This window comes from Anser anser (assembly GCF_964211835.1).
Source record: "Anser anser genome assembly, chromosome: 6".
Classification (NCBI taxonomy): Eukaryota; Metazoa; Chordata; class Aves; order Anseriformes; family Anatidae; genus Anser; species Anser anser.
The window spans coordinates 32,792,464-32,806,421 of record NC_139726.1 but is presented as its reverse complement, the minus strand read 5'-3'; the positions used below and the strand labels follow the sequence as shown (position 1 = coordinate 32,806,421).

Sequence of the window (13,958 nt, the reverse complement as noted above, 5' to 3'; positions counted from 1 at the left end):
TGGGATATAATGATATAATGATATAATGATAACTGCATTTCATGTTTTGTAATGGCAGAGACTCACTGGCGATCCTGCACAGGGTTATTAGACTTGCAGCAGAACTTTAATATGCCCAAAATGCTTAAGATCGTATGAGTGTTGTCAAAATTTTAATATCGTACCCACTGGAAAACAACCCACCTTCAACAAAATACAAGGTACTTCAGTGGTATATAGAATCTCAGAAAGAAAAAACGTACCGGGTAAAAGTCCAAGATCATTGTTTCTACTTTTTCATTTCCATACTGTCAAAACATGTCTTTTCGGTAAGAACAGAGTAGCTTTGTTTCAACTTTGCCATTTTATTTAGACAAGTCCATTACTTGAATTATATTTCTATTTATTCTACTAGATACTGTTCCGTTTATATACACACCTATGATTTCCAAATGATTTTTTTAATACTTGCTATTCCATATATTTTAAAAATACCACATTTCCTTTCCACAGCCTTGAAGCCTCATTTAATATCTAAAGACATATCATGGAGCAGAAACTACAGTCCTCTGCCAGCTCTAGCTTCTGAGCTTTATCCAGTGCATGCTACGTTTTTTTTGGAAGAAATATAACCGATTGTGGGGTTGCACCAGGAAAAGCCAGTTCTCTTTTCTATTTGACAAGTATTGAAGATGTAGAGGCTACCAAAAGGTAGAAACAGGGAAGCATAAAATCAACAGCAAAGGATTTAAAGACCTCTTAGGGGTCTCAAGAGCAAAATGGAGCAATGCTGTCCGGATATGTGCACGGGTGCCCTGTGTAAAGTGGCTTTGGCTGATGGGCAGCAAGCTGTCAGTCTTAAGGCACATCTGAGTGGGTTCCCCAAACCTGCACCGAGACTACAGCCTCCCACAAAAGGACTGCGAATTTATTCATGTAATGCTTCCCAGCACCATGCCAGGATCAAAAGCCCCAGCCCAAGGGCATTTGCTCATTTTAAATGAGCATACTGTGCTTTTTGTCTTTTTTTTTTTTTTTTTCTTTTGGTGTACAGTGAGAGCTGAGCATGAGATTTATGCTGAAGGAGGAGCTGAGTTAATGTGTCAATGACTTACCAAGGTTATTAAAGGGTCTCATTTGAGACACAGGAGCATCTTGAAGGCCTCTCCCAACCTAGCAGATTCCATCACTCTATAATCCCACCTCAGCTCACGGCTGCATCCCACAGGCAATGAGCACAGGCCGTATTAACACACGTTTGTGCCACTCCTGCCAGCACCTCATAGGGACCTGCCACTACACCCAGCAGCCTCACCCTGCTGAGCCTGAGTTTCCCCATTTTAAACAAAATGTAAATATGGTGTGCTTTTTACCTTTGCAAAGTCAGAAAAACATCATTCTGATTGCAAGACGTGGGCTTCTAACCCTAGGAGGACAGATATCTTAGCATCCAAGATCTGACATATAAAGATTTCATGCTTTTCTTGAAGGGAGAGTCAGAATTAAGTGGTTTTCTTTTTTAAAAAATAAGAAGCTCCATAAGTCATCTGTATTATAAAATTTTTCTTTCTTTCTTTTTTTTTTCTTTCTTTTTCATTTTTCTTTAGCCACCAAAGTAAATGTTATGTACACATAGGAAAAAAAAAAGAACAAAGGTGCATATAAAATAAACAACACTGCCACAAAATAAATACGTCAGAAATACGATGATGTGATGAGGCATCTTCCTAGCTACTTTTTAAGATGTCAAGTGTAATTCAGACTCGACTTCCTCCTACCACCAGAAATGTTCATCAAGAAAAAATGTAGACCACACCACCTAAAGCTCCCCACATATAAACACCCAGAGAATGCGCAAACTGGATTATAAAAATTTAGTGCTCTCAAATTCCAGTGCTGCAACCAGCCAGCCAGACACAGGGCGTATGTCCTGGATCAAGACTGCAACGTCAAATTACACTAATTATTTTCTTGGAACAAAAGTTCTGAAGAGTCCTGGTTATGAAATGTTGAGGCGTTTCATTCCCCTCTGACAGGCAGTTGGCTGGATGCCACCAGGGAGACAGGGAGCGCTCTTTCAGCCAAAATCTCGGCTGGTTGTAAATGCTTCGCCGTATTTATCGTAACATCCACCAAGTGCCTTGAACAGTGCAGACGGGGAGACGCTTTCACCCTATAAAATGGAGAAGGGGCATGCTAGCTCCTCTCTTTTTCTTATTACTACAGATGCCAGAAACGAAAGACCACCAGCCTGGACAGCAGAGGTCACAGCCACACGTGCCACAATTGCGCACAAGAGGAGCAGATCAGTAGGTCCAAACCATCGAACGCCTCCCTGCATAGGAAGCCCATCAGTCTCCCTGTGCACGTGGACTGCAGCTGCCTGCAGGACGGGTTTGGACCCTTTGGTCTCCCTCCATCAGGGAGCACATCTTCGGGGGGTCTCAAAGTAGAGCATCAGAGCTTCTTGCCTCCAAAAGCAGTTTAGGATGCGTACACCACACAGACAGGCTGTGAAACAAACTAGCATGCTCTAAGTGAGGGTGCTGGAAGGATCTGCCTTAAAACTATCCTTCTGCTCTGAACCAAAATACCAAGTGCTACTGGAATAAGAACTAGGGAGGTGGCATAACAGCAAAACGTGTGCTGAAAGCCACGGCATAGCAGGAGAACCAAGCAGGCTCACCAAGTACATCGAGGAGACAGATTTATAGCTGCACACAGACTTGCAAAGTCATTAGAGACCCAAATGCATTACAAAACAGAAATATAGAGCCAAAATGATCCTCCAAGCTGAAAAGGTATCTTTACTTTTTTGCTTTATTAAAAATATGTATTTTAGCTGCTGATTCTCCTTCTCTCCAATTTAATTTCTGGCCTTCCCCTCCCATACAGGAAAACCCCTCTGGATACAGAGGCACCTCTGGCAGCAAGCTCACGCATGAGCCTGGCCCTTCACTGCCTTCATTCACTGTTCTGCTCCCCGTGAAGCCAAAACAAAGGATGCGACTGATGTACCCATTTCATTTGTTTTCTCTCAGTCTTGTTTTTTTTTTTTTGGTTTGGTTTGGTTTTGGTTTTTTTTCTCCTCTAATTTATGAAGACCTGAGTCATTGCAGGAATTAAGTGACAGCAGAATAGGAAGGGTTTGTTTTGTTCTTATCCAAACACATGGAAATGTTGCACCGTGCTGAGCTCTGCCTGAGCTGTGTCAATCCCAGTCCTAAACCAAGCCCCAGCCAGCGATGCTGGGAGGTGCCCAAGCCAGGGACAATTCTTAGTAAGGAGCAGTTTTCCATCAGAAAAAAAGAAAAAAGTTAAAGATAAGAACCGTAAAACAATCAAAGTGGTAACTTCCAGGGTGGGACAAGGAGAGCAGACATCCAGCTCCTCACATCCTGCTTTCCTGAGCTCTTGCCTAAGCAGTAAGAGAGGAAGATGAAAGGGGAAAACCACCATTAATTCTTGGTGAAATCTAGTTCTACGTGAAGCATCAGGAGAGTTTTCCAGGAGGCCCCAGCAGCTGAGCTCAGTAATGATACCTGCCTGCATCAAACGCCACCAGCACGACTTCCTTTCTTAAGGGTACATTTTGTAAAATTTCACGAGTGACAGGTTCATAGCCCTATTCACGAAAGGTCATAAAAACCTGTATTCTCATTTTCCAGTGCTCTAACCGATAGCTAAAACAGCCGGCGTGATTTAGGGGCTGCAGTTTGCCGGTGTGATTGCTGCTGAGCCGAGGAAGAGCCTTCGTGCATACCGATACCAGAACTCCAATTTGGCAGGCTAAAAGTCCCCTAAAATTGTAAAGTGCTGCAATAACTTTATGTGACTTTATAGGACTGCGTTCCAAAACCCCAGCCATTTCTAAAATAAAGCGCCTAAAGAAATTTCAGGGCTCCAATTACAGTATTTAAAAGGAAATGTACCGCTCAAGACCTTGCAGTGCTCAGACTCAGATGAAGCACTCAACAGCCTCCAAATTGGTTCCCACAGAGTGAAGTTACTGGAAATCAGTGCAGCATTTTTCACTCCAATTTCCAGCGACTTTACATGGCCGAGAAGGGAGAAGCACATTGAATGGATTTACGTGGATGCCCCGGGAAGGAGCCTGGTGGAGGACACAGCAGGATACACCGACTGAAGCAGTGGCAAGGCAGAGCCCTCCTGGGGCTGGTGGCGTTCTGGTGGGCACTGCAGGATGGGGATCCCATAGAGTGCAGAGCTGCCAAGCTGCACACAAGGGAAATACAGACAGACAGAACCCAAACCTTTCATAACGTCCTGGACTAGGCGGCCTCCCTTGCTCTCCATTAGGACACAGCTGCTGTTGGTAGACCAGAGATCCAATATGACCCAGGGTGTTCAGAACCAGAGAAACCAGACAAAAAGATGTTGAGGAGTTAATAATATTAAAAAAAAAAAAAAAAAGACTATTATGGCATAAAGGAGGCTCCAGAAGCTCAAGCAGCCCCTGAAAGCAGTCGTGTTTCTGAGCAGTGCCATCTGCTAAGGTTTTGCTCCTGACGGACTCTCTGCCAGGATAAGGCTCTTCTTCAGCCTCAGCCTCGCAGCAAGTTGCACGTATCTATTTTAATCCCTGAGTAAAAATACCTACACACATGGAGCTTAAAGTAGGAGAAATTGCCCAAATCCTTTGTTGGTAGAGATTATATAAATACCTACAGGGAACATACAGCAGGTATTAATTTATCATAAAATATAGTTACTTGATTGAGAAGAAAATTTCCGTCAAGCCTTTCATCTTGTAAAAGTTGTTTCCCCCCCCCTTTTTTTAAATAAAGGGAAAAAACAGTCCTATTGTAGTTGAAAATGCTTGGTTCCTAGAAAAGGAGTATAATGAGCCCTAAACCAAAGGCCCTGACAGGTCTGACATGGGAAAAAATAAAAACAGGAAAATATGTGTTGGGGAGGGGTTTCAATAGAACTTCAGTCTTTTCAAGGGAACCTCTCCTGCCGGATGTTTGTTTTTCCAACTTACCACCTCTTGGATGGGGTCAATCTGAATACCAGCTGCTACACTGACAAATATGAATCCATATAATTCTACAACAGCATCAGCAGAACGTAATTCAAAATTGGCTTAAAACTATCCCGCTAACCCCATTGCTACATTGGTGCAACACCTTTGCACGACCACACAGTGCCCTCCATCCCTTCGCTCCATACCTCTAGGCTTGGCTGATGCTGAAAAATGCTGTTGTTAAATGGTGTACTGGTGGTGGAGAATCCCCCCTCCCAGCCAGCTCAAGTCGTGATGCTCAGTCACAGCAGAAATAAATGCAACTCCTAAATGATGGCTAGAGAATCTGCTTTCTAGCAGCATTTCTGAGTTTCTTTAATGCACAAGATAAAAATCGGCATATTGGCATCCTGCGCTTCACTGATTCTGAACCAGGAATAAAAAGCTGGATTGGTTTCAGGTTCCTCCGGCCCAGACACTGCTTGGAAAAGTCCCGATAAGATTTTATTGCAGATTATTTTTCCTGCAGGGAAAGCGAGGCTGACAGAGAAAAATACAGCATTGTTTGTGCTAACAGGAAAATTAAAAAACTTGTAATTCTCACAAGATAACATCCAAGGGACATACTCAGAGACACAGAGAGCTGCTGAACACATGGGGATCTCTGCATTCATGGCTTAAAGGTTATCAAGACCTAAAGTAACTTCAGCTGCACCTCCTTCTCTTTCTTGTATGGCCTTACAAACTACTACTACTCCTGTACTACATGCTACTCCTGTAGCATGGGTGTCCAACTGGCTGCTGCAAAAATCACGGTACACAATGCAAAGGAGCATCTGACATTATTATAATTTAAGGATTATTAAACCTGATCCAGGTATTGTCTTAAGTCCCATCTTCAGTTTAAATACAGTATCCTTGGTGCTAATATCCACCAAAGACTTACAAAAGTAAAGATGCACGGTTTATATTAAATATGCTTTTTAAGCTGTTCCTATGAAACCCCATTACACATGCAGAGAAATGTGCAGATCAGCCCATAAACTCCTTTCTGGCAGTCCCTGCTCACTGATGCTGAAATCAAGGTGTTTCTGCAGAGCATTGCACTTGGTTACAGCAGATTTTAGGGGGAAAGATGCACGTGGTGCGAGCGATTAGTCGCTGCCAGGCTGCTCCTGACCCACAGCTGAGAGAAGGGTGAGGGAATACATAGGTTTTATATAAGTGGAATAGGTTTTTCCACTGGGGTGCAGATGTTTTCCTCTCTTTTCATTGCACATTTCTCCAGCACATGACTTGTGTGTGTCAAGAAGAGAAGCACTCAGGGTACCAGGCTGTTTGGAACTGTGCATCTTTTGAAAGTAGCTGATTATAAATAACGCAAAGGAGCTGCAGGTGAGGGTTTTCCCTAGAAAGGGGAAGTGAGCTTACCTTAACCAGGGAAAGCTCTGTGTAGTGGAGCTGAGACAGTGAGGAGGGTGAAACAAAAGCCAGAGTGGCTCTGTACAGCAGCCTGTAGCTGTTCCTACATTTTGGTCTTTTTCAGTACTTGTCTTCATTTTCATTAAATGGCGTAATTTGCCTCTTGTTCTTCAACGCACCCGTCTAATCTCTCCCCACCACGCTGCCTACCACAAAGAGCCCCATCCAAACGCTGCTGAAGCTGAATTCTCATTCGCCTTTTTTTCCTACTAAAAGCAGTATGCTAACTGGCGGAAAAAAATATTTCTTAGAAGAAAATTTAAGCAACTGTCCTGGTTCCTCCTGATTAATAAGTCTTGTATTTATTCAGCAAATCATTTTAAGGAATGCATTTACTTCCCTCTCTCTGTTCTAGAACTCAGATTTATGGTGCGAGGCAGCAGCAGCATTTGTGGGTCGGGTGTTTACCTCGTTAGATGTAGTTTATGAAAACTTTTATATCAAGGTCTTAAAAACCTTTTCCCAATTCTGGTACTTCCCCAACAAAATCCTTCAAATTCACCTGTTTAAGAGGCGATGAAATGAGACACAGAGAAGCCAGACTGCTTCACCCAGCCCCACATCACCATGCTATCCCCAACCCAGGTGCCCAAACCACTGAACCTCTACCTTCGCTACAGCCTGCGCTACAAAGCTCAGTTTTACCCAACCTCTTTGAGTCTGACACCTTTCAGATCATATTTGGGTGGTTGGTTGTTTTTTGTTTTCTTAAAAAAAAAAAAAAATCAACAACAGGCAGCTTGGCACCCTCCGTTTGACGTGCAAAACAGATCAGGCCTTAAAGTTATCTGTGTGCGACTCCATTGCCTTTAAGTCATGCTGTACTAATGTGAAGAAGGGACAACGTAGTTAGACAACTATAACAAGAACCGTGATTAAAAGCAAATGCTCTGCTTATGAAATGAATATAACTTGGTAAGAAAGTGCGTGGGTTGAAAAGATCAAATTCCTTCATGTTGGTTTTCAGGACATATGTAAAGCCTTCCGACTCCTTGTTCAGCTAGAGAAGCATGGCCAGGCTCCTATGTTTGCCATGGCAAATAGCATTTCTGTTGTACATTTCTTCAGAAATACACCCCTGTATCATTATACCACAGGACAAATGTTTATTGACATTTCAACTGTACTCTATTGGGTGTTTTAATAACAAAGTATGTTTATTCCATTCACAGTAATAGTCACACTGAGTCATTGTCTCCTGCTCTCATAAGTGGCTGTGAAGCCAAATGGGGGAAAAAAAGGAAAAAGCTCCGCACAGCATTTTACAGTAATTATAATAGTTGTCCTATAATACCTATTTGTTCTGTGTTATTTCTCCTCTAGATCATTTCCATTTCAAAATATAATGTTCCCATCACATTTGGAATATATATATGTATATAATTTCCATGTTTTGTACAAAAAGTATGTAACAAATAATACCCACGGTAAAGATGGCCCTGGGATCTTGGGGAGTTGTGCTAGAAAGTCACAGCAACAACTTCTCTTTTCTACCTTAACATCTTTATTTTCTGTCAAGTGAGAGATATCATTCCCTCTGGCTGAACAATTTGAATTGTATCTTTAGGTTGTGGTCTGGGGGGCTTGTTTTGCCACTGTTTTCTTCCTGAGGTCATTTGCAACTGGATTCTATGATTCTGATCACAAGTTGCCCTGCACCATTACCACTCACTGACTGCACACATTAGCAGCTCGCTGCCCAGCACATCCTGCACCAGTAAGCACACCATGCCCCATGCATCAAGCACCGCAGAGCTCCAAGGGGTAGTTTGCTCAGAGGAAGCCCAAGATGTGTGCTACTCCTTTGCTCTACTCTTCATTAATGCCACTTTTGGGATTGCTTTCTTGGTCTGTTACCAGCTCACCGCCTCACCTCCCCTCATCCGTTAGTAATGCTTAAATTGCATCCTATTGCTACAGAAATCCAACACCCAAGTCCAGGAAACTTCTCTGCTCCCAAGCCGTTCCCTAGCTGCCGGTAGATAAATCTCACCTTTCCCTGTATTACTCCTTCTAAACCTTAAATAACAAGAGCATATAGAATAATTTAAGACAGTCCTAGAAGGGGCACCGAGACAACGGCTGCTTCGACCTCCCCACACTACAGCTGCTGCCACCATCCCCGAACCCCCAAAATCTGACAATCCCATTTCTGACCACCTCCACGACGGTATCGGCACCAGGTGGGGCTTCACAAGCCACCAGGTCACTGTCCGTGTTGGGTCCAGCATTCCTGGATAAAACTCCTATCATTCATCCTCTTCAGAAAAAAAACTGCTTCTGCTTTGATGCCAAGCTCTTGTTGACTACCGAGAACAGCAGCAGGATCTCAGCTACTCTTAGTACAGCTACCCTAGGAATAATTAATGGCAGTTGGTTGTACACTCAACTGAATGAATCACTGCCACTCCAGGGAAGTCAAGAGGCCAGAACCTCGCCGGCATTAAAAACATATAGATCCCCCGAGTCCCCTGCTGGCTTTTATCTGCTAGTAATCTAGAACAGCGTTTTCTGACTACTCCTTCAAAGTCATGCCTTTTTTCAGCCTCATCAAATTCCTCACACCCATTGTGCTGCTGGGACTTGGTAGCTCACCCCAAGTCTTCACTCGCTCAAGACATGATTCATCTGCAGCCCCCTTTCTGCCTTTGTCTGGTTCCCCAACGATTCAAAGCGGTAGCCAAAACAAACACAAAGCTTTTCCATTAACCAGTTTGGGTAAGTACTGTCCTGCCACAAGTCTTTATTTGAAGGCATTGGTCTAGCTGGACCAATTGAGATGGAAATGAGCGTAATTACCAGCGTAAACAATCTGTTATGTTCCATACAAGTCAGAGCATAAATCACCACTGGTCCACCACATTACCATCTGAATAGGAGGAGGTGGCTAATGGGCCATATGCTAAAAAGCAGGTTACTCGCATCTTCATTTGCAAATGAAAAGCAAGAATGACAGCTGGAGAGTGAAGATATGACCACTGGTCCTATTGCCATTCCCAGGACCCCCACGTAGAAAACCCACCTACCAAACCACCATACAGGCTGTCTGTTCTGAACACTGTCTACTTCATGACGAGGCTCCAAAAATTGCTTGTAATACATCAAGTGCACAACCCAACCCAGCTCCAGCTCCATCTAGGAGGTTTCTGGATTAATTTCATATATTACAAGATAGCATTTGAAAAAACTAGACTGGAAAAAACTACGTGTTTACCTTCCCAGGCTGTGGTGTATGCCATCGGACCACAGCTTCCCAAGAGAAGAGTGGGGATGATACCAAACAAGAGCTGTGCATTGGCCGGGGCTCATAGGGACCACCAGTAACACCACACGTATACCCCATCTCCAGCTCTCAGGCCCGAGCCATACCCAGGAGCTACACGATGCCTTCAGAAGACCAGGCACAGCAGATGGGCTAAGAGAAGCATGTGGACAGCAACTACAAAGGATGACTGTGCACTGGGAGAAACACCTGCCTAAGCAGGTGTTAACCACCAGGTTCAGATGCCACAAGTGAGCACAGGCAGAAAAACCTTCAGCTCCACAACAGGAGATGTTCAATGACAAAGCTGAATTAAGGAGTTAGCCCTCCCTACCCTAAGCTGCTTGTTCGCAACAATTGTGGTAAAACAAAGAAGGGAAAACAGGGTGGTTTTTTCAGCCCAGTTAGTTCACGCACCAAGTTCCCAGAGCAGCCCCACAAAGAGCTCCATGGACACGATGACATGGTAACTGAATACCCAAATGCCACCAAACCCAACCATTAATCCTAAAACAACACTACCTACTTCATAATGGCTTAAAACAGCACAGAGCAAGGTTTCAGGTTTGTTCTGCCTCAGCAGTGCTGCTGCCGCCAGCGCCGTTTTACTACCTCCTTGCAAAGACGTTGCTTTGTTCCTCGGCAGCAGGACTTTCTCCCCTTGGTCTGCTGGTTGTGCCCTGCCTGTCAACGCATACTCTTGACTTAGTGCTTTAAAAAATAAAAATGAAAAGCCTTAAATTGAGAAGTCAAGCCGCTCTTAAGTGCGCAAGCAATAGGGCTCCCAGAAAGGAAACTAATTACACTGGAAATGATGAGCTAAACAGACGCAGCGTGACACCAGAAACAACCACTGAAGGTGCACTAATAAGCTTCACCAGGCGCATTATTTCTCGCTCACGAGGGTGCCATTTTGTCCCATGCCACCAGCTTCAGCCCACAGTCCCGTCCCCAAACAATGTGTTCTGTAGGATGCTCCTGAGAGCTGCCAGCCCCACCCCAGAGGGCAATCTCACTGATAACCCTGGCGGAAAACTAAACCTAACTACCAACTCCGTGGTATTTTCCTCCTAAAGAAGTTTTTCGTCCTTCTTCAGTGACTTCAGAAATGATCTAACACATCCTCCCTCGGCAAGGAAGAATGAGGCAGTCAAATCACAACATCCTGGCATTTGTAGCAACTAATGGATATAAACAGCATCTTCAAATCTGTCAAAATAATTTACGTTATCTCCCAAAGTTTCCTTGCAGTATGCACAGTTGCCGAGTTAAATGGTTTTACAATTGCAAATCATTTTTTGGGAACAGTCTAAAGAATGAGGGCATTCATCAATAGGTTTATTAATACGGGTGGAAAGAATAATGGATGCAATATCTGCTACAGGGACATCACATTATGATACATGCTTTAACTAATCTGCAATCTAAAAAAAAAAGAAAGAAAAAAGAGCATCACATCCCAGGGAGGCTCTTATCATTTGCCTACTGCTCTCTCTTTAGGCACTTTCAGCACCTGATTAATTAATAATTGTTGCTTGGCTTATGCTGCTCGGCAACTTCTGTACCCTGGCTGTGAATCATAATCTGGCACTAAAAATTTAATAGGTGCATTGCCACGCTATCTGAGATGCACCCTGTTGAGTGTTAAATAACTTATTTTTTGTAAATATAGTGGTTTTGTTTTTTTTTTTTTTAAGCCTGAAAGCAGCATTATGCTTCAATAATTCTACCTGTCACCAATAGCAGTAATTAGCATTTGTGTTGCTTCATTGGGAGGTTACCTGATAGGATCTAATTAGGGATTTTTTTCCATTGTTTTTTTTTCCAAAGCCATCATCTGCAGCAATGCTTTTCACCCGAACAAGCGGGTTCATTAAACACAAGTGGTCAGTTGGGTTTTTTGGTGCCATTTGTAAAGGCTGAGCCCTGCATTTGGGGCAGTAACAGCTTCAAAGCCCTGCAGGTACTGGACGCTGCTGAGCTCCAGGTAACAAGGCTCTCGAGGAAAAAATACCTAAAATAACCATAACAACCAATTCTTGAATAACATCAACCCCTTCTCCCTAGTGCCTGGCGTGAGTGCTGCTTGCTGCAGCCTTTCTGAACAGAGCTGAGCACTGCACAGCACAGGTTTGAGGATTACAGAGAATTTTGGGGATGTGCACATCACGCAGGTAGGTCTGAAAGCAGCACCTTCCAACAGCCACACAGGAGCACAAACACTCCCAGCCATTTGCCTTTGCTTTTTGCCATCACTTGTGCGGAAAGAGAACAGGAAAAAAAAGTAATAAAGATTTTAGTAGAACTAATTAAAATTAAATTACTCACAATTTACAGCCTTCTATATGCCCAAAAATAATAGCAGTAAAAAGACAGATTCTGAAATATTAAATAAAAAAATATTTCTGGTTTTTCCTTGCTTTTATGTCAGCCAAGAAAAAATTAAAAATACTGCCAGTATGCCTGCATCATCATCAGCAATAATTCTTGACAAAACCATTAATCATGAAACATTTATTCAACATTTTGCCTTTTCTACCTACATGAGAATAATCCACAAATTAAAAGGAGACCAAGCAGGGTTACCACCACGATGATTAAAAGCTTTGGAAGAAATACAAACGCCTGCACTTCGGGGCATAAGCTGACCTCTGGTACACTGGAAGAGCTGAGCCAAAACTACAGCGAGTCGAACCAAAGCTGCCTTCAGGAAAAAGGCTTCCCCCCGAGCTGCTAGCACTGCCCTGTGCCAGGCAGACCCCAACTTCGGAGCTATTTGGGCAGGCATTTGCACCACACACAAGAGACTCCTTGTCTCTGGGTGACAAGGTAAGTGTGAATTTTGGATAATTGCTTTTTTTAAAAAAAAAAAAAGAAAAAAGAAAAAAAGCCGGAATCCAGTAAGAGGATGGGATCAGCTGCTCAACAGAAATGCTTCTCGGTGCATTTAGGAGACAAGCAATTCGGTGAAAAAGTGAACTCTCATCATCCCCAGGAATATTTTCCTGACTTACAGCCAAAAATATAATAATAATAATAGTCCATGATGCATGAAAATCTCGCAGAACACATAATTCACAGACCTGTACAAAGCCAGAAAAATCCCTGTGATCCTGCAAGTGCTTTTCAAACCAGCAACAGAGCAAGGAGGAAGTACACAAATGTGACAGAGCTGAAAGGAACTCATGACAAATGCTAAATATCGATGCAACGACTGAGGACCTGAGCAAGAGCATGAGAAAAAGGGGCCAAGATGAAGAGCCCCATGTTTCCTGCTCCAACAGACATCCCATCGATGCTGCAAACACTGTCAGGCACCTTGCAGGGAATTAACAGGAATATGATCTGTCTCGGGAAAGGCACGGCTTTTCTTCTGCAACCACACTAGGAGCACAGGCATTTGGGTTCGGTTTTCGAGACGGCTTCAGCTCTGCTCCCAGATGTTTCCTGTGGTTTTGTTTGTTTGTTTGTTTGTTTTTTCCTCCTCTTCTGGGTACAGTCAGGTATTTCCTTCTGTCTCACTGCAGCAACAACACCGAGCTTGTTAGGGAAAGGATTCAAAAGCCCGTTGCACAAGACGCCTGTATTATTTTACAGACAGGGAAACTGAGTCACTCCTGCTTGCACCAGTAAAACCCCAGGCACCGAGCCACAGGCTCCTTTAATTTAAACCCTCCCCTTTCACGGAAAACACGGTGACATCTAGCCCGAGAGATGTTTTCTACTGACTTTAAAGCTGCCAGGAATTTACTCCCAGCCCTCAGCTTTCTCGGTTTTGCAGCCTGTAAATGGTGTGTGCTGCATCCTGGCACAGAGCAGGGACCCAAAACCACGACTTCAGAAAACAGAAGTTTGTTTGTCACAGCTCTTAAAGCAGACGCTGGCTGACCTCTTCAGCAGCGTTGGAGTATTTTTCTTTTCTGACCTATTTGCTGCACTGTCTATTATCTTTCCACTTATTTTAAGTTCTGCTAAGCCCAGCGCAGAAGGTTCGCAGTTTATATTGCACTTTGCTGATCCTCCTGTTTTGTTTTTCCCCCTGTAACATATGGCCACTGAGGTGATACCTCTCTTTCACTTCTGTGTCTTGTTTTACCACCTTATATTTTTTTTAATACCAAAATCTATACGACACTTCTCTCTTCAGGTATCTCCTATGTGTGAATAGCAGTTTTATCTTCACCTTCCCCCCCGCTCCCCGCCCTGAACTGCTCTGGATGCCCACCCTGTACCAGTGCAAGACTGTGA

The 13,958-nt window shown here is 43.5% G+C and overlaps 1 protein-coding gene across 9 annotated transcripts in view; it reads right to left on the bottom strand.

Moving 5' to 3' along the window:
- The window catches only part of ERBB4 (erb-b2 receptor tyrosine kinase 4), a 581,012-nt gene that overhangs the window by 532,450 nt on the left and 34,604 nt on the right, over nucleotides 1–13,958 (bottom strand). The window lies entirely within an intron of this gene.